We start from the raw sequence: 19821 nt of genomic DNA on the forward strand, positions 1-19821 counted from the left end.
TGTGTTGTTGAGCCTTTACTATATATCAGGTTGAACAGACTGAAACATCTGAGCAACAGGCTCAAGAACTGATGAGTCTTCTTCTTCTTCTTTCGGCTTTATCGGCACGGGACAGCGGATCACCTGTCCGCATTGAATGGCAGTGGAGTTTTACGGTGTTGCAGTTGCGAAGCTGCTGTGCGGCGCCAACCTTCCACAGAAGGCACACTCACACGCACACCTAGGGCCAATTTAGAGTGTCCAATCCACCTGCAGCATGTCTTTGGGATGTGGGAGGAAACCGGAGCACCCGGAGGGAAACCCAGACCACAGGGAGGACATGCAGACTCCGCACAGAAGGCACCCCAGCTGAGGATCGAACCGGAGAACCTCTTGCTGTGAGGCGGCAATGCTAACCACTGCACCACCGTGGCCACCCTAGGCTCAAGAACTGATGAGTAATTTGCAATAATGAAGAGAGAAATCAGAAATGTGCATGAAGAGCAAGCACTGAGTAACATATGTACATTTTGTCTGGTTTCATCAGCAGTGCTCTTCTGAAGATCAGCCAGGCAGTCAAATATTTTCTCAAAGTTCTGACTAAACACATGAATGGATTTATATTTCTCGGTCCATCATGTCTCACACAGAAGAGGTATATTTGGTACCAATGCTCATCGTCTTGGACTGTCACAGAAAAACTAATAATCTTCTTGATAACACCAACATCACTACGTATTTCAGGAACATCATTCAGATCATTGACTACAAGGTTTAGTCTGTGAGATGCACAGTGGATAAAGGCTGCTTTTGGATACTTTTCACAAATCTTTGCCTGAACACCATTCTGGATGTTTGACATTATGGAGCAGCCATCACAGCCTTGTCCGAGTAATTTTTCCAGGTCTAGACTGTACTTTATGCATTCACTGACAATGACATTTGATACAGACTGTGCATCTCTCGCAACAATGGGAACAAAAACCGTAAACTCTTCTCAGACACAATCATCAACAAACCGAATGCCCAATGACAACTGCTCAATGTCTGAGATATCTGCAGTTTCATCTGCCAATACACTAAATCCAACTGCCCTGTTCGCTGCACAATCTCCTTTTGAAGTACTTGTTCGTATTCTGTCAACAGCTCATTTTGCACCCTATGGGATGTGTACCAAGCATTTCCTGCAGCTGTTTCACTGTGCTGTTTCAATATTGTGTCAGCAGCTTCAATACGAAAATCTAACAAGTAACAAAAATTTCCACCAGAGCCTTCTTTTCCACAGAGAGGAATGTCATGGGTTGCACAGTAAATAATGATAGATAAAATTGGTTCCAGTTTATTTCGGTTCCCTGCAATTTGTTTTGCTACTGCTGCATCTAGCTGTGGAATAACAGCTGTTTCTGGCTTCTGTCGTGTTTGTGTATGAGAAAAATTTGCAGCATCTTCAGTAGAACCTTTGTGCCATGATGATTGCATGTGATTTCTTGCAAGACTCATTGAAGGCATTATTATTTTGTGCACACACTAGTGATGAAGCTGCCTTGCAACCCACGGTGAAGTAACTGAGGAAATAATACACAAGTTAAGCAGAGTGGGCCTTTCAAGAGAGGAGAATATGCAAGTCACGGTGAGTCCGGAGACAACCAACTATATCTGAATATAGCTGGTTAATAAATAATAACATGCATTTCAGTTTCAGACTTATCATTCAGAAAATGCATTCTAACACAGATCCTTTTATTCTAGCAACTTTCTAAATGTGTCCCTAGTTTTGGGCCTTTATCCCTAACATTATAACAGGCTTTGTCCAGATTTCTTGTGTTAAGAGATTGAGAGGTATGGTGTGTATGTGTGTCTGTATGTATTTAGAAGAAGGAGGTATCATACCCCTCAGCTGTCCAGGTTTTTGGAGAATGCCCAGATTTTTGCCCCATATTCCTCCTAAAAAGCATTGAAGTTGCTAAATAATGACAGACATTTGCGTTTTAGATGTCATATCCTTTAGAAAAATGCATACTAACATAAATCCGGTTATTCTAGCAATGTTCTGCATTGATGAGAGCAATATTTATAATCTGCTCCTATTTATTTTAGGCTTTGTCCAGATTTCTTGCACCAAGAGGTTGAGGTGTGTTAGAGAGAATGAAATGCCCTAGTTAAGAGTTAGCAGGTGGAATTTATTTTCAAGTGCATTTTCAAGGAATTGTGAACTTCAAGGGAAGAGAAGTTTACTGCTGCTCATGCTAAGCCTGCTTAAAATGTGCAACTGTTTTGTTTAGCAAATGCTATCACTATTGTGGTATAGAATTTTAAAACAGTGTTAATAGCACAGCAAGTAGCATACTTGCATCTTGATACAGAGGGCTATAGGTTCTACTCCCACAGCATGTAGATTTGTATTTCAAGGGGGTGGAGTGCTGTAGTCCTGAGTATGTCCTCCTTTGGATGAGATGCCTAATAACTATGAACTTGTTTTTCAGCTTACCACCCATTCCCTATTGCAATATACCAGCTTACCATTTTTTTTAATATAACGTAGGCAATTTATTCTTCAAGGGCAGCGGGCATTGAATTTGTAGATGAAACAGTGAAATATAAAGTTGTTTTCCAGCAACAACCTCTTCATTAGTTTCAGATCTCTATAGTGTGGAATTATTCAGATGACTCTACTTCTGCAGAAATTGTACATATTGACTGATATTGGAGGATTGTAATGACAGATGTTTGAGTGGCCTTTTATGGTTGAAATGAAATTGGGCAGTTTGTCATTATTGGTTCATATGTTTTATTTCCTTGCTTACTGGGAAAATGTTCAAAACTATAAATTTAAAATACATTCTATCAAGTGGTGCTGTATTATACAAGGGATATAATTCAATTATTATATATTAGCATTGATTCACCTTCCTGGTTGTATTAAAGATCTTTTGCATGGTCCTAAAATGTGTGCAAGGGGCCAGTGATTTGAAAACAGCCAAAAGGTAAACTTAATCTGCCAATGGCCAGGTGCATTTTCGTTGAATGTGGGTTTCAATGCTGTTTCAGTTAATGTGACTTTCAAAGGTAGAGAAGTTTTAATGCCAAGTAAAACTATTACTTCATTTAAGCAAATGTCTATCAGTGTTTGTGCTATAAAATTTGTAAATTAAATTGAAATATCTGTAATATCGTAGAAGTAAAGAATAAAACAGTATGCACATAGAGTTTGAACAGTGTGTACGGCAACTGGGGAGAAATATCCAAGTAATGGGAAACTGAAATGGCTGTGTGTGGGGGGGTTGCGTGTGTGTGGGGGGGCGAGGCTCTAGGTTTGCACTCCCCTGTAAAAAATCCTGCGGGCTCCTTTGTCTACAACCCATCAAAAAGTCAACATTCTGAAGTGAGAAAAAAGCTGGCACAGCTGATCAAAGATTAGTTGATTGCACGTATCAGCTTTTTTCAGTATGATATTGCAGTACAGTGGGGTCAGGAAATTTACCCTTGTACTGCAATCTCAGAGTTAATAAGCAGAGGGTGTAGGCCTCCCGTACAAAAAAGTAGATTTTTTCCTTTGAATCCTTGTGATTTGAAAATTGTGTATTCAAATTTATATATATATATATATATATATATATATATATATATATATATATATGCATGTATGTGTGTAAACTCACACTCATGTATAGCTCAGAAGATGAAGGGTTTGCCATCTGCAAAAACATAATGTTTATGTGTTAGCGACAATTGAAAGTAACTGTTTTGAATAGCAACCACCTAAGCTTTTACATGTTTTGAGGTTAAATAATCATGTGGCAGTTAAACAAGACACTATTGTTCATTGTAAACCTATTAATCACAACACTTTGCATGGCAAGATGATGTTTTCTCAGTGTGATAAGGCATAATGATTTAACACTGATGGTCTTAAATGTGAGCTTCTTGTAATTGTTTGATTACATTTATCTATCTGCAGTACACTGCCATGAATACCACATCTTGGAAGAAGCTGCAAAATGAAGTAATTGAAAGAAAGATATCATCCAGAATAACCCTCAAACCAAGAATGGCAGCATGCCCGAAAGGATTACTGCTAAAAACTGCAAACAAGCTTGAGTCTATAATCCTGAATTTGAATTCCTTAGTATTTTACTGTATACCTCTAAACAAGAGTCTTTAGAAGATAAGGCTTCTGGGTCACTCCTAAAAAGAGATACTTGTACAAAATAGTCTTTCCTGGTAAATAAACGAGTAAGGTAAAAAAAATAAATTCATCTTTTTTTGTCATTAATTTTCCAGTTTTACTACAAATCAGAATTTCCACCAATCAAGGTACCTTTCCATCTTAATCAAAATAAAGGAAGTAAATATATACGTATATATACATACCTATGCGCACGCACAAACACACGCACACACACCACACACACACACACACACACACACTAAAGAAATATACATATATAATGATACTATAATATTGTTGTTTCTCTACTAACAGAAAATTACATGTTGATGTCATTTCTTTAACTTTTCCAATGAACTATTGACATTTGTATAATATTGAAGTAACAGCACTTCAAAGTGACTTCACATTGGGACCAGCTGTAGGGTATTCATACTAATATCGTTATGTAGACCACACTTAATAGAAGATTCTTCACTGTGTATATAGCCTTTGCAGAGATATGAGAGTGGTCAGGCTTCCTGTGTATGAAAAAGTGCACCAACAATAACAAACAAACAAGAAGTTCTGTAATAAACGGGACAAAAGCGCCTAATTTATTCTGGCTCCAGTGTGTTTTGTTTTAGTAGTATTTAACGTTTTTGAGTTTTAAGTGCACCAACAATGTTTACCTATCTTGATGCCCTATATTGCTAAAGCATTCATACTCTAGCATCGACATACTGTAATATGTGATGTCTGCAAACATGACTTTTGATCTCCACTCTTTATTCATAATGCAGTTTTCAGGCTACTTTGGTTTATATTATAGCTCTAGTGATAATACTGGGAGGTATGCATCTCAAGCTTATAAACACTGAGACATGCACTAATAGGCATTCTTGACCTTATTAATGTCCTTACCTCGTTGCATGCTGGCTGTGAGAGAGAAGAATGGGTGGGACATAAAAAAAGGCCAGAGGCATCTTTACAGGGAAGATCCAAGGTAGAATTCATACTGACTAGAGAAAATCTGGCCAGAAAACTGAGGAACATCCCGTATTCTTTTCAACAGGATCTTTTAAATCCATCTGAGCTAACCACCAACTTAGGTAGGTGGAACATCAGCTTAATAACATGTCATCCAAATAATGGTACACTCAAGAGTGCAGCACCCTCTAATGCTGCATTACAGTCTCGGTAATGGAAAAAATTAATGCAGTCACCTCAGGTAGGAATAGAACCCATGGTCTTCTAATCTTCCAGCACCAAACATGAACATGATACCTATTGTGACACTGACACTTATTTACTGTTTTTCCACTAGTTTCATGTAAAATGAATATGATGGCCACCTCACTAACAAGGCATCTCCCCATCTGAACATCTGTGTGCCTCCATCTGTCATACTATCGACAATGTGATTTTGCCACACTGCCTACTGTGGTGCATGTACAACTAAAGGTCATCAATAATCAGAAAGGCTACATCTCAGGCACTTTATTATCCATCAGCATAACAGTATTATCTGTAATTTAAATAACTCTTCTCAGAGGGACAGATTTCTAATTGTGGAGGGATAGGTTCTTCATTAAATGTATTCCCAGCCTATAGAATAAGTTACCACTACAAATAAAAATAATATACTAGTCTGGCTAATTTTAAGGCAAATCTTGATGATTGGCTGGATAGGCACAAATTTACACCATGGTTAAGTATGGCCCTGCTCAATTTGGGAGATGAGTTCTATTAAGTACTTAAAAAGCATGGCAAGAACTTTTATGTATGACTACTTAAAGGTGTATATGTCTAGCCATATTGTGGTATCTGTAATCAGTTGCCTAGTCTTATGGCTTTTCCCAATTAGGGGTTGCCACAGCAGAATGCTAGTCTGCTTACGATTGGCAGTAGATTTTTACAGTGCCAAGGTGCCAGCCCAACACCCAACCTTCAACAAAGGCACACCCATTCATGCACACACCTACCTGCATGTCTTTAAACATTAGTCGACTGTGGGGAGGACATGCAGACTCCACACAGAAGGCGCTCCAGCAGAGAATCGAACCAGAGAACCTCTTGCTGGGAGATGACAACGCTAACCGCTGCACCACCACAGCCTTACAATCAGTTGCTTACTGTTCAGTTGCCAAGTGTTGTTCCTATATTCTCCCAAGCTGCTTACTTTGAAGAATTCATTATTGTGTGCTAAAGTAGTCATCTTTGCAGATGTATGAATTATGCCTTTTAAATATTACAGTAATAAATGCATATGTAAACTACTGTGTCTTACTTATTACTTCCTTTAATATAGCATCACCCTGTGACTGTATTGGATTTAGGCTTCAGCCGATTGCTATGAGATTTACACCACATATCTTTGTCAGACTTCACAAATTTCTAACAAATCAATTTCCTGTCCATTCAAAACAGTGCGTTTTGTAAGATATAATTTGTAAGGGATGGACTGAGGATCAAGAGAAAGACTCTTTGGGATATGTACACATAGTGACCGTCTCTACAGTCAGACAGCAGTTACTGTGTAGTCAAACCATTTTTCTCTTTTCCACTATTCCCACTGTTCATCAAATCAGAATTCATTTTTTGTACACATCTGATTTATAGTTAAGTTCTAGTGATAATATAAGATAGACAGATTGAAGTGTGGGTTAAACAAGTTACTTGCTTAAAACATGTACAAAACTTTCAGCATTACCATATCCAAGATCATTTCATGAATTTAATGTCCTATTTCATACACAAAACAAAATAAACTTGTTGTTATTGTTGGGTCTTTCAGCTTTTCCTGGTTAGGGGTCGCCACAGCGGAACTCCGGTCCGCTAATGACTGGCAGTAGATTTTTACATGCCGAATTGCCGGCCCTGACGTACAACCTTCAACGAAGGTATGCCCATTCATGCATGTCTCCACACAGAAGACGCTCTAGCTGAGAATCGAACAGGACAACGTCTTACTGTGAGGCGACAACGCTACCGCAGCACCACCACCGCAGAAAACAAAATAAACTTGCTTACCCCAAAATAATATTTCATCTTTGCTGTGCACAAGTATCTTTACAGCAACAGGTGCAATTTAACAACAATCACTTCCAGCATATTTTATTTTATGCATTTATTTGTATTTGTTAACCAGGGTAGAGTACTGATCCCTGTGGACCTTGTTCAAACTCACCACAGGAACACTGTCTGGTCAAGTGACTTGTGAAAAAAAAAGTTGGCAAGGTGGAGACTGAGGGAATCAAACACTGGACTACCAGAAGTAGCATGGCTGTAATCTTTCTGTGCTGCCAGATATATCGTCTAGAAAGGGTACAATTCAGCAACCACACAATCTGAAATAAAACCTACAGCATTGTTAAATAAGTTACTACTGCTTCACAACTTCAGAATACATCTTATGGAGAAAGAGTTATAAAAGAAAAGATTGCACTATCTCCAATGAAACTCAGTAAAAGGTGACTCATTGCAGCATTAAAATTAGTTTCATCCTGTTTCTAGAAACTAATTATCCCCTATGCTGTACTCTGATTGCCAAGAAAAAAAAAATAATAAAAAAAAACAGCTCCCCTGCAACTTGAAACTGGAGAAAATGGGTAATCAGAAAATTACGGAATGATGCTCTTGTGCTTATTACAGTAATATAAACAATTTTGTTATGTCTTTCGGCTTATCCCAGTTAGGGGTCGCCACAGCGGAACTCCAGTCTGCTAATGTTTGGTGGTGGATTTTTACGTGCCGAGTTACCAGCCCTGACGCACAACCTTCAACGAAGGCACGCCCATTCACGCATGCCTCCACACAGAAGATGCTTTAGCTGAGAATCGAACGCGACAACATCTTGCTGTGAGGCGACAACACTATCGCAGCACCACTACTGCGGGTACAGTAATATAAACAATGAAGTCCTTAAATAAACCCTCCTCAACATTTTACTAAATTTGAAGCCAGAATTCAAAAAGTTCAGAACTGTTTAGACTTTTTCTTTCTGTCACTGAATAGAGATTTTTGTCCTTGATGATACCTAGAACTTTATTTTTGTCTGCACCTCCATCCCTGTGTCTTATATGACTGTATATCAGAGCAGTCCTTTTTGAGCAGCTGACAATTTCAATTAACTAATAGACTCAGTTTTGTTAAGCATTTATTTATCACAATTAATTATATTGCTCTCTCAGCAGATGCTACATTTATTTGAAGCTACCAAACATAGTCATCTGCAACCATAAATAATGATTTAATTTAGTTTAATACTGCGGTGATGGTGTTGCGGTAGCATTGTCGCCTCACAGTAAGATGTTGTCCTGTTCAATTCTCAGCTACAGCGTCTTCTGTGTGGAGACATGCGTTAATGGGCGTGCCTTCATTGAAGATTGTGCGTCAGGGCTAGCAGCTCGGCACGTAAAAATCTGCTGCCAATCATTAGCGGACCGGAGTTCCGCTGTGGCGACCCCTAACTGGGAAAAGCCGAAAGACACAACAACAGTACAAAAAGTGTACTTTATCTCATGGTTTCTATTGCCAGTAACCTTTTTTTTAATTCAAGCATTAGCATTAAGAAGTTAAGTGTGTTTTTATTACACACAGGCATTTTATGGGTATGGGACAAAACAGCAAGATTTTTTTGTGAAAATGCACAAATTAGCAATCCCAGAATCACAAACTATAGATTATTATACATACAAGTTTTTTTTTTTTTTGGGGGGGGTAACAGGAAAATGGCAGTTTTGATATTATGGTACTCAAAAATGTGTGACTTGAAAATCTGTGTGTTTCATCAGATTAAAAGTATCCCTTTTTATGATAAGATTTCTTCCAGGCTGAAGCAAGAGGGTATGCATCATAGATAAACAAGCCACATAAATGGCCAGTCTAATGAAAAATAAAAATTATCCAAGCACAAAATCTGTAAGTATAATACACATGGTTGTGTTGGCTATAACAAATGTATGATTACATGCTCAGTATAAATGTGCCTTAAATATACAATGTAAGGGTGTTGTATAGTATGTTGTGTTGTTGCAATGATATCCTCAGTGTAAAGAATTATGATTGGGTCTTTAATCATAACCAGGCTTTTATATGTTTTAGAAATGGATGAATTCCTTAAAATTAATTTTGAGACTACATAAGAGACCTGACCATAATTATTTGTAATACACAAGGAATGTTAGCTGCCTCAGTGTATCGCCATTAAAAAAGTGTGACAGTGGAAAGTATTTAATCACTTTTTGAAACTGTTGGTGACTCTTATATTTTTAATATACCAAAATATACCAAAATATTCCTATATTTTTTCATACAGAAGGTACGAGTGCGTAGTAGAAAAATAAGTTGCTGGAGTTAGGAGTAAATGTAGTGTTATAACAAAAGTTTTGTGGTATAGTCCTGTCTGTAGGGCTTCAATGGAAATGTTAAGGCTGGGTATGTGGTATAGATGCTACATAATGGCAAGGAACTTTATAACAAAGTTTCCCCGTAATGTTGCATTTCCTCATCATACCTCTGGGTGATACAGTGGTTACCAGTGCTACCCATCCTCAATGGTATACAGCATGTATAGTGAAAATGTATCATTCCTCTGGATAAGAAAAACCCTTGAGGAATAGGGAAGACTTACTAACATGGAATACACTTGCATGGTACTAGAGTGACCTATATAATTGCTATAATTAATTGGTGTGCAGAGGGCTGACACCTATACAACCTAGGGGCAGAAAGAGGACTGGATTGTACTTTATTTCATCATCATGCTCTTCCCAGTTCAGACTTCTATATTTTGTTTGGCTGCTTTCAGGATTCCATGCTTGGTGTTTTGCTTTTCTTTTGTTTTGGAATTCAAGATGTATTTTTAGCTTTTGTAAATTGATTTGTCCTGTAATAGTCATCATGTAACCTTTGTCTAATAAAAGTCTTGCATACAGTGTTTAAGCAGTATGAATTCAGGCCACACTGAATAGTTCAGCTAAAATTTGTTTTTGAGACAATGAAATCATGATTATAGTCATTAAAATTACACACAGTCATGCTTCACAAAATCTCAGAAGATGATAGCAGAACTCTGTTTAATTTATCAACTTTCTTTAATTATAGTACCCATTTCATGTTACTCTAGTGGATTTTCAGTATACTTTTTGGTTCTTAAAGTAAAAAAATACTTGAGAGGTTTGTTTTTGCAGGTTGTTGAAGAGTCATGTTTCATTTTCAGTGACTCCCTAGATTCATACAACTTTCTGTCTTTGCACACCCAAACTTCAAACTTGTAAAACTGAAAATGTAAAATGCCATGCTGATCCATTGCTAAAAACAACAGACTTGGGTTATTATAATGACAGTCAATTGATTAGTAACGATATTGCTTCAATTGTATCTTCTTTTAATCTGTGTAGTGTATTGGGAAAATAATCAGCTACACAGAATGGCATTAATTGTATTCAAGAATAATAAAATGTAGCCAGTCTTTAGCCAAATAAACTTCATTTAGGTGCTGCGTACATGAGTCCTTATCTTCAGCTGCCACTATCTGTTCCTGTTTAATTCATATCCGTTTCTTTTTCTAGGAGTACCACTTTTTGTAAGTGAACATTGTAAAGCAACAGCATCTTGCACTACAAATGACATTTCACATTTCTGAAGCAAAGTCTTCACAGTACCATACGCAGTTCCGCTTCATTTCCATTGTAGGCTTGCCACATTAGAATTCAAGGAACATTGATAACAAGCCTTGATGGATCCCTGTAAGCATTTATGTGGGCTTTGTTTTACCATAGTTTTCCTGGCCTGGATAATTAGTTTAGACAGATGTAAGTGGCTAGAAAGGGGATTTTTTTCAAAATAGACTCAGATGTATGTAAGGCATGCTAAAGTAACTTAAAACATACATTTTTGCTACAACTAATGGCAAAGAACATCTTTCAAATTCTACTGGTGGGATTTTTATTTTCAGAACTGCTCAAATGGAGATAAGGTTCAATATCAGATGGGAAGGATAACCACGGTCAACTTAACCATGGAGTTGTATTTACATAAAGAGGTACTTCTGTATTTTAAGAGGCAGGCATTTGACTAAGTGGGGAAGTACTTCTGAAAAGCTCTAGCAAGCAGGCATGAATATGTTGGTGATGGCCGGGGAACTAGAGAAGCTAGCCAAGGCATCTAAAGAAGAGATATGAGTAAGTGGCTAACATGACCTACTAGTCCCACTGGAAAGTACTGGCAGACCCTCACCTATGTTACTGCTCCTGTATGTTGGGATTCAGGTAATGCCAGCTTATGAGGACTACATAAGCATTCTAGCTGGAAAATTGCAGGTATACTGAAGTATGGTCTCTTACTGGGCCTGCCATTGCTAGCACTGAACCTCGGTTTCCTTCCAGCTTGGGAGAGGTTAAAAGCATATAGAAAAAAATCTCCTAACTTGCCTCAACTAGATGATGATTGAAATTCCTAGCTGTTTCCTCCCTCTGTTAATGTTCTAGGACACACATGGTATTGCATGAAACAAATAGGATGTGGATTTATTGTTACAGGGGGAGAACAGAAATAAAAAAGTATTAAAAATCCAGGAATGTAAAAGGAATGTATTGTTGAATAACAGAAATATATCAGAACTAATCTACATAAGCAACAAGAAGAGCCGGTAACAGCACTACTGGTGATTTTTAACAAATCACAACAAAAGAAAAGCAATACGCACAGAGATTGACTGGAACAAATGTGACTCATTTCACAAGGCTGAAATCATGGCAAGAACTGGAAACAGGTGATTTATCAAGTCTTACTGCAGAGTTTGGGAAAGTCATATAATCACATATAAAGAAAAGAACTGTGCAACACCTAGAGGACAGTAGAATATAGGATTCAAGTCACCAAAGACAGAGCATGACACTCAGTACTAATATATTTGTTGTTTGGATAGCCAGGGTAATAGAGCAGAGAAGGGCAGTCAACGTTTTGTATGTAGACTTTAGCAAGGATTTTTTGACATGACACAATCTGAAAGTTTAGTGAGCAAATTTGATAGACTTGAGACCGGATTCATAAAGGTTACCACAAAGTGTATTCTATGTGTACACATTGTGTACACTTTATGAACATAACAACAGCCCTTTTACAATGCTTGTGTGCTGACTGCTCACTCGGAAAGGTTACACTAAGTGCACACATAGTGTACACCTTGTGGTAACCATTATGAATCCAGCCTTTGGTGTTGGCCTTAGGTTGGAAACATGAGTAACACTGTTGCTGAACAATAGATCAAACAAGTTCCCTTCAGAAGAAACTTGCTTCTAAGTAAGATAAGAAATGGTTCTGGTACTGGATCTAGATATTCTTAATATGTTTCTAAATGAAATTGTAGAAGGTCTGGAAAAAAGTATGATATAAATATATATACAACAGTATTAATAAAAGAGAAGCAGCAGAAAAAATAAAATGTATTTTAAGGCTAGATCACTAATATGACATGGAGAACCTTAAAGTACTTGAAAATAAATTAAACAAAAAGCAGGATAAAGGCTACATAACTGGAGAGTAAGCAACACAAAAATGAAAAGAGACTTGGCATCAGATGACATAAAAGTAAGCAGGCAATATGTCAAAGCATGAAAAAAACTCATTGGCTGCATAAGAAAAGGCATCACAGAGGATTCAGAAACTGTCCCACAGCTCGTGATGAGAACTGCAATGAAAATGAGCTGTTTACATAATGTACAGATTTGCAATTCAGAGACATGTAAGCTACAATGAGGAAATACTACATGTTCAGCTAATTTGCATGTTTCTGAATCACTGATAACTATCATTAGTGCAGATCAGTAGTTTCTGGTGTCATCATGTTGGCACAGGTAATTTCCATTCATTGTCAGTGGTGCAACAGGTAGTACACTTGCCTTTGGTGAAGAAGATTGTGGGTTCTATTCCCACACCATGTAGATTGATTACTGACACTGCAGTGCAGCATAAGGGGTGCTGTACTCCTGAGTGTCGTCCTTTGGATAAGATGTTTAATCAAGGCCCATTTGCTTGAGTTGGTGGTAGCTCAGGTGAATATAAAAGATCCCATGGGACATATCAAAAAGAGCAGGAGAAGTTCCCCAATACCTGGACAAATTTCCCAAACAGTATAAATACAATCTCAGGTCTCCCCTAAAAAGAGGCTACTAGCCTACTGGGACTAACTCAGTCAGCAAAGGGATAAATAAAAAACAAAGCTTTCCTACCCATACCCATTCCTGTACTGTCAGAACATCGCCAATGTCTCCATTTTCCTGCCCTCATCAGTCACGGATGAGTACAGTCATTAATGCCAGACATCACAGTTTCATGCTTCATATCCTTCAGTAAATACACATTAGTGCAAGAGCTGTTATTTTAGATATGTTCTAAGTTTATGAGAAATAATTAAAATCCATCCCTGATTTTGTGTTTTTGTCCCACCCTTAATTTTGGCTTTCCTTAAAAGTCTTTCACTTACCTTCTCCCTCTTTTTCTCCCACATAACTCAGAAATTGTTGCAGAAATTAAATAATGTCCAAGATCCTCATTATATGATAAAAAACATATTACTGCTGTTGCTTCCTGTGGCAAGGGTACAGGGTTCAAATTCTTTTCACCCCTCCTTTGTATTTTCCAACTCTTGGATCTTACTTCCATTAAATCCCTGGTGTCTAGTCATGGCTCAGAAGACTAATATCTGGATACAGGGGTGGAGTCCTTTTTGGTGCCTTTAAGACATGCTATTTATAGTATCCCTAGTATATAGTGGATCCCCTGATCCACATTGTTTTTTTTTTTTTAATTAAGTGACTTTAAGGCATGTTATTTAGACTTTTTGGTCTAACCCATAAATGCCATTAATGCACAATGATCTATATGCATCCTTGGTGTCTAGTGATCCCCCTCAACTGATGTTATATGCATGAGCCCTTAAGGCACAGATGAAAGTGAAATCCCTTCTAGCTAGTGTTCACCTCAGTCCCGTGTCTTGTTGAAGTGAGGTACATTGTTAAAGATGTTATCTCTGATGTCTATTGGTCCCCCACAACCCACATCATTTATTTCTTTTAATAAGTGCCTTTAAGGCATATTGTTCAAGTGTTCTCCCTGTTGGCTAGTGTACCCTCCAGTCCCTAAGTGCCATTAAGACATGATTTGTCAGGGTTATCCTGGTGGCTAGTGTTTCCCCTCAATTCTTGTTATGTTATGTTTAAGTGCTGTTAAGGCATAAGATGTAAAAGTTATCCCTGGTGTTGAATGTTTGCCCAATCCCTGTTATGCTTGAGTGCCATTAAAGCCCAAGATGTAAAAGTTCTCCCTGGTGACTAGGCTTTCACCCCCGATCACTGTTATGTTAATTGTGTTAAGATACGATGTTTAGAAGTTATCCCTGGTGTCTAGTGGTTCCCCCAACCCAACATTGCACAAGTGGCTCACTGATTTAGGAGAGTGTGCAGGTATGACAGCCCCCACCCCTCAGCACATATACAATCAAACATTCGTTCTACATGCATACATACACACACCACACTCCTCACACAATTACACTAAAGGACAATTCACCCATTCACTCATACAGATACAAACACACACACCCAACCTACCCCTTACTAACCCACCCAACCCCATTGTGACCCTCCCATGCAGACACACACACTCTCACATACACTGACACATGCAGCTTTTGACACACACACACACACACACACACACACACACACACACACACACACACACACACACACACACACACACACACCATAACACTACCTGCTTGCTAAACCTCCCAGTACTTACCTCTACCATAAAGGATGAACACATGTTTTTGGCTGTGATCATTACTATGAGTGACCAGAAGTGGTCATGTTAATTTACACAGCCCTTCCGCAAGCATCTATGAAGGAGACCACATAGCTAATTAGCATACACCTCTCCCCGGAATGCCTCATTAGCATTTAGCATGGATGCGCAGACAGCCCACTGTGGTGCTATATTTCTTCATGTTGCAGTACTGTGGTAGGGTTCCCTCTGAATTAAAAATGGTTGCCACAACAGCTACAAGTTGGTATCCTTCTGTGTAAACATCTAGTAAAACCAGATTATAAATTCCTGTACAAATTTCTGCAGACCTTATGTTTGCATAGATAACTTGCAGGAATTTTAGGGGAATATTAAAATATTTGCAGGTCCCATACCAGAAACCAGGCAAGCAGAGAAAATAAAATAACAGAATCTATACATTATACACTTTTAAAGGAGTCTAAAGTGTATGGATGGTATCAGCTTTCAACTTTCAAAATAACACAGATGCTTCAGAACAAAATGACATAGAAAATTCAAACTAGAGAGCTTAACAGTAGAACATTATTTTTAATACAATTGTGAAAGATTGGAATCTCCATCTTAAAGGTGCAGTGGTAACAAAAACATGAAGGGATTCAAGAATATGTGAAGTGGATTAAGATAATCCTTTTCTTTTTAGTTTACGTGTTCTTTTACATTCAGTTTTAAAGAAAAAAATATTACTTATTTTCATACAAAGTCAAAGCTCAGTCTGAAAAAAATGTTATATAGACCATGAGTTACCCATATCATATATTACTACAGGAGGGAACATACAACATTAAGATATGAAACATTCAAGAACTTAGTAGACTTAATTGTTTTTACAAAATTCTTTATGTCTTCTAAACTGCAAATAAGGCTTACGATATGAGTCCAATGAGTAAACAGTTTGTAACTTCTCATTTACTTAACCAGCTTTATATGTGGATGAAGTAAGACAATCTTACTTTAAATGAAGAAACTCATAGGCTACTTTGTGTGCCTTTTCATTTATTATTTCAGAATAAAATATCTAATATACTATTTCTTACTTCTCTCCATATAAGTTACAGAAAGAAAAGAAAATATCCAAAGATGCTCACATTTGACTGACGTGAATTTTGAGGACTTTATTGTTTGTCTCTGTGTGGTTGATTGATCCTCAGAACATCATCACTCAGAGATTGCTGGTGACATGTAATGGTGGCTAGACTCAATGAAGATCAAGAAGGAGTTGTGCTTTGATTACTTTCTCCCTTTTCTTTGAATTTGTAAGATGTCAGAGATGGTCAACATAGAGGTATCAATTGGCCATATTGAGATAACCAGTGTGCACTGTGTGATCACCTTTCACACCATCTGTACTCTTTCCAAAGATGTTTACTAGGTTCAGAAGACAGTACCTGATCTTCCCAGAACAAAAAGGATTGAGAAACAGATTAGTACAGTTTCCTCTATCTGCATAAATAAGCTCTGTTATGATACATTCCATGGCTTTACATATAAGACTAGCGAGGTTGATGTGCCTATAATTACCCAAGTCCATAGAGGGACCACTCTTATGTAGGGGAGTCACAGTGGATGTTCTTCAGGCATCATGTGTAAACTCTGTGAATGGGCTGACATACAATAGTTTAAGTAGGACCTTGGATAGTGCACACTTGACACTGAGGAAAATGCAACCTGGTATATTGTCTGGTCCCATCGAAACATTCTTATTAGCTTTTGTCAGTGAGAATGAAATACAGTTTACTATTGGTGCATTAATTGGTATTGCTGTTTTACAATGCTTAGTTTTCCAGTTCGGTCCTCAGCTTGAGTGTCTTCTGTGTGGTGTCTGCATGCCGTTTCTGTGTCCAAACGTTCTGACTTGGTGTTTCAGTTTCCTTGCATATCATAAAGAAATGTCATAACTGAAATGGCAATTCTCCATATTGTCAGTAGGTGTTGTGTGCTGTTTGCCAGTGTAAAGCAGACCACCATCCTATCCAGTATTACTTTTTGTCTTGCTCCCACTAAGTGTCATGATAGGCTCTGAAACATCTCTGCTGGATTAAGTATATAGCTGAAGAATAAATAAATAAACATTAAGAAAAATGGAATAATTCATTCTTCTTGTGCAACAGGATATCCAGTAGGTAGGGATTCAGCTGAAAGATTTGTACAAATCCGTAGGATGCATATGAAGAATATGTGGAATGCTGTGCTGGTAACTGAAGATAACATTTTTCTTTCTCTTCTCTTCTAAGACAAAGTAACTCTTAACTATCCTTCTGAGCTATCATACTTGACAGACATCTGCAGAATTTCTCTTGGATAGGCATATCAAAACTAGAATAAACTCATAACATTGAGTTTCAGTAGGACTTTTTAAAATAACCAGTACTTGCAAAACTTCCTACATGGCAAACATGCAAAGGACAAGATATTTGATGAAGAAGATTCAACAGATCTCCAGTGTACCACTGGGAACTACCCTGATTGGATTCCAGGAATTAGCATAGCTATAACTAGCTCAACTTTGTCTCATGTTTGAGGAAATGTTCTGGAATTTCCTTCAGGAGACATTCTGGCCAGCTGAGACCTAAATCTTCAATGCATAAGGACCTTGGCAGTTATAAGAAAGCAAATCCTCTTAACATAGCATTGAGGAATGATTGGGTTGATATGATAAATTCAGAACCACAAAAGGACCAAACCAGGTAAATGCAGTAGAACCAGCAAAGAAACAGTCCACACCAAACAAAGTAATATCCAATTGTTTATTGAGCGCTTTCGTCAACTCTGTCACCTGACTTCTTCAGAATAGGTACATCACTAAACATCAAGATATTTATAGTAAATGTGATGCCTTTTTTTACTATAAATATCTTGATGTTTAGTGATGTACCTATTCTGAAGAAGTCAGGTGACGGAGCTGACGAAAGTGCTCAATAAACGGTTGGATATTACTTTGTTTGGCATGGACTGTTTCTCTGCTGGTTCTACTTGATATGATAAATGTAAAGAATGAGTTAGTTTCCTGTCCTGACTGACTTGTTCCCTTAAACTGCAGCAGAGACTTTCATAATACTAATGAGTTTAATATGTCATAATGTCAAGAACTATTACTTGAACTGAGAAAAGTCAAAGAGGATTAGAAAACCACAGCAGCATCTTAACTAGTGAGTTAATGGCAGTAGTTCTGTGACTACACAAACAGAAAATACCACAATGTGTATCGGTACTGAATAAACTAACTCTTCTAATGAACGTTATTAAGTAGACACTGAAATACAGTTTCATCACAGTAAAGTTGTCACATATGCCTCATCCTAAAAGGAGGTTAATGTGGTTATAGTTAACTCTGCATGTAAGAGCAAGGTTTTCATAAAAGTAAGTCCGTACATTGGTATAGAAATGTGACTATGCAGGTGTAAGGTATTCCTTATCTTCTCAGTCCTTATTTTCACACTTTCAGTCTCACTGTTCTGGGACTCGCACTAACCAGTCTCAAAATATCAAATGGTTACCAGCCTTAGAATGTTTCCTGTTGACATATAGTTTAAGAAACAAACCAAACAAATAAACAAATAAAAGGCAAGTATTCACCAAACCAATTTATTGTGAGTGCTTTCGGATGCAAAATTATGCAAACTTCTTCAGACTGGAGGTTGGTAAAAAAAAAAAACAACAAGCTCAGGCAGTGATGATAAAAAAGAAAGGGAGACATGGGTGGTATTCCTTAAAACTGATATTTGGAACATACCTCTCAACTGTCCAGATTTTCGCAGTATGTTCAGATTTTTGCCTCATATTTTTGGTCTGTTCCTCATAAAATCTGTGTCTTTCTCGCAAATCACTGGGATGATCTGAGGACTGAAGACACTAAATAATGGCATATATTTGAGTTTCAGACTTCATGTTATTCAGAAAAATGCATGTCAAGACAAATCCTGTCATTCTATCAGCTTTCTAAGTTTATAAGAGTAATATTTAAAATCTGTCCCTATTTTTGGGACTTTGTCCCCCCATTATGTCAGGATTTGTCTAGATTCCTTGTGCTAAGAGGTTGAGAGGTATTGTGGAAGAAGAAAATAACAACAGAAGTGGAAAGCAAAATGAAATAGTACATGAAGAGTGAACTAAAGTAAAGCAGAGAGAATGTGGTAAGGTGCGTCCAGTGAAAATGTGATGGTGGAAACGGAGAGGAAGACAATTAAAGCAAAGAGAATTGCTAATAAAATCTGTAACTAAGTTGAGGGAAGCAAAGGCTTGTGAGATGGCAAGGCTCAGAAAAAAAGCATTCTGGTAGACAGGTAGGATAAGGAAGGCACTTGTTTATAGGATAAAAATATAGAAAGTAGTAAGAAATTAGAGAACCAGAACAAGGACAGAACCAACAGGGCAACTTATCAAAATGACAAGACAGAAAGAGAAAAGACAATCTGCAGCAGACTAGGAATCAAATAGTAATTGTATATCAGAGGGAGACTGAAAATCCAAACAACTGCTTCATTACCACAAAGGCAAAATCAGCATCAAGGCAAAAAGCAAACATGCCTCTCAATTTCAGAATTTTCAACTTATCTCCAAAATTGCTGTATAATAATGAAATCAAAGTCTTGCAAAAGAAGTTTATTTGCATCTCAACTGGCTTAGTTGATATGCCTAATAGTCTTTAAGCTTTCACACATAAACTGAAATTTAAAGTACTTTTTAAGGATAAACAGCCCAAACAAAGTGCTTGTTTTGCTTAACCATCCCCTTCATTATGTGATAGAAGCTTTTGGACATAGTTATGAAACTGCTATAGGGAACTTACTTAAAACAGCACCCACCAAGAAATGATATAATTTGCAAAAAAAGAGAAACAGAGA

At 37.6% G+C, this 19821-nt stretch overlaps 2 long non-coding RNA genes across 2 annotated transcripts in view; one reads left to right on the plus strand and one right to left on the minus strand.

Moving 5' to 3' along the window:
• The window catches only part of LOC122805870, a 29595-nt gene extending 25364 nt beyond the window's left edge, over positions 1-4231 (plus strand). Inside the window, exon 2 of the long non-coding RNA XR_006365479.1 lies at positions 3938-4231. This is a non-coding gene — a long non-coding RNA (uncharacterized LOC122805870). The remainder of the gene's footprint in view (positions 1-3937) is intronic.
• Positions 1-19821, minus strand: part of LOC122805869 — a 109128-nt gene that overhangs the window by 37925 nt on the left and 51382 nt on the right. The window lies entirely within an intron of this gene.

This window comes from Protopterus annectens, chromosome 7.part0, assembly GCF_019279795.1.
Source record: "Protopterus annectens isolate FY-2018-M chromosome 7.part0, PAN1.0, whole genome shotgun sequence".
NCBI lineage: Eukaryota > Metazoa > Chordata > Ceratodontiformes > Protopteridae > Protopterus > Protopterus annectens.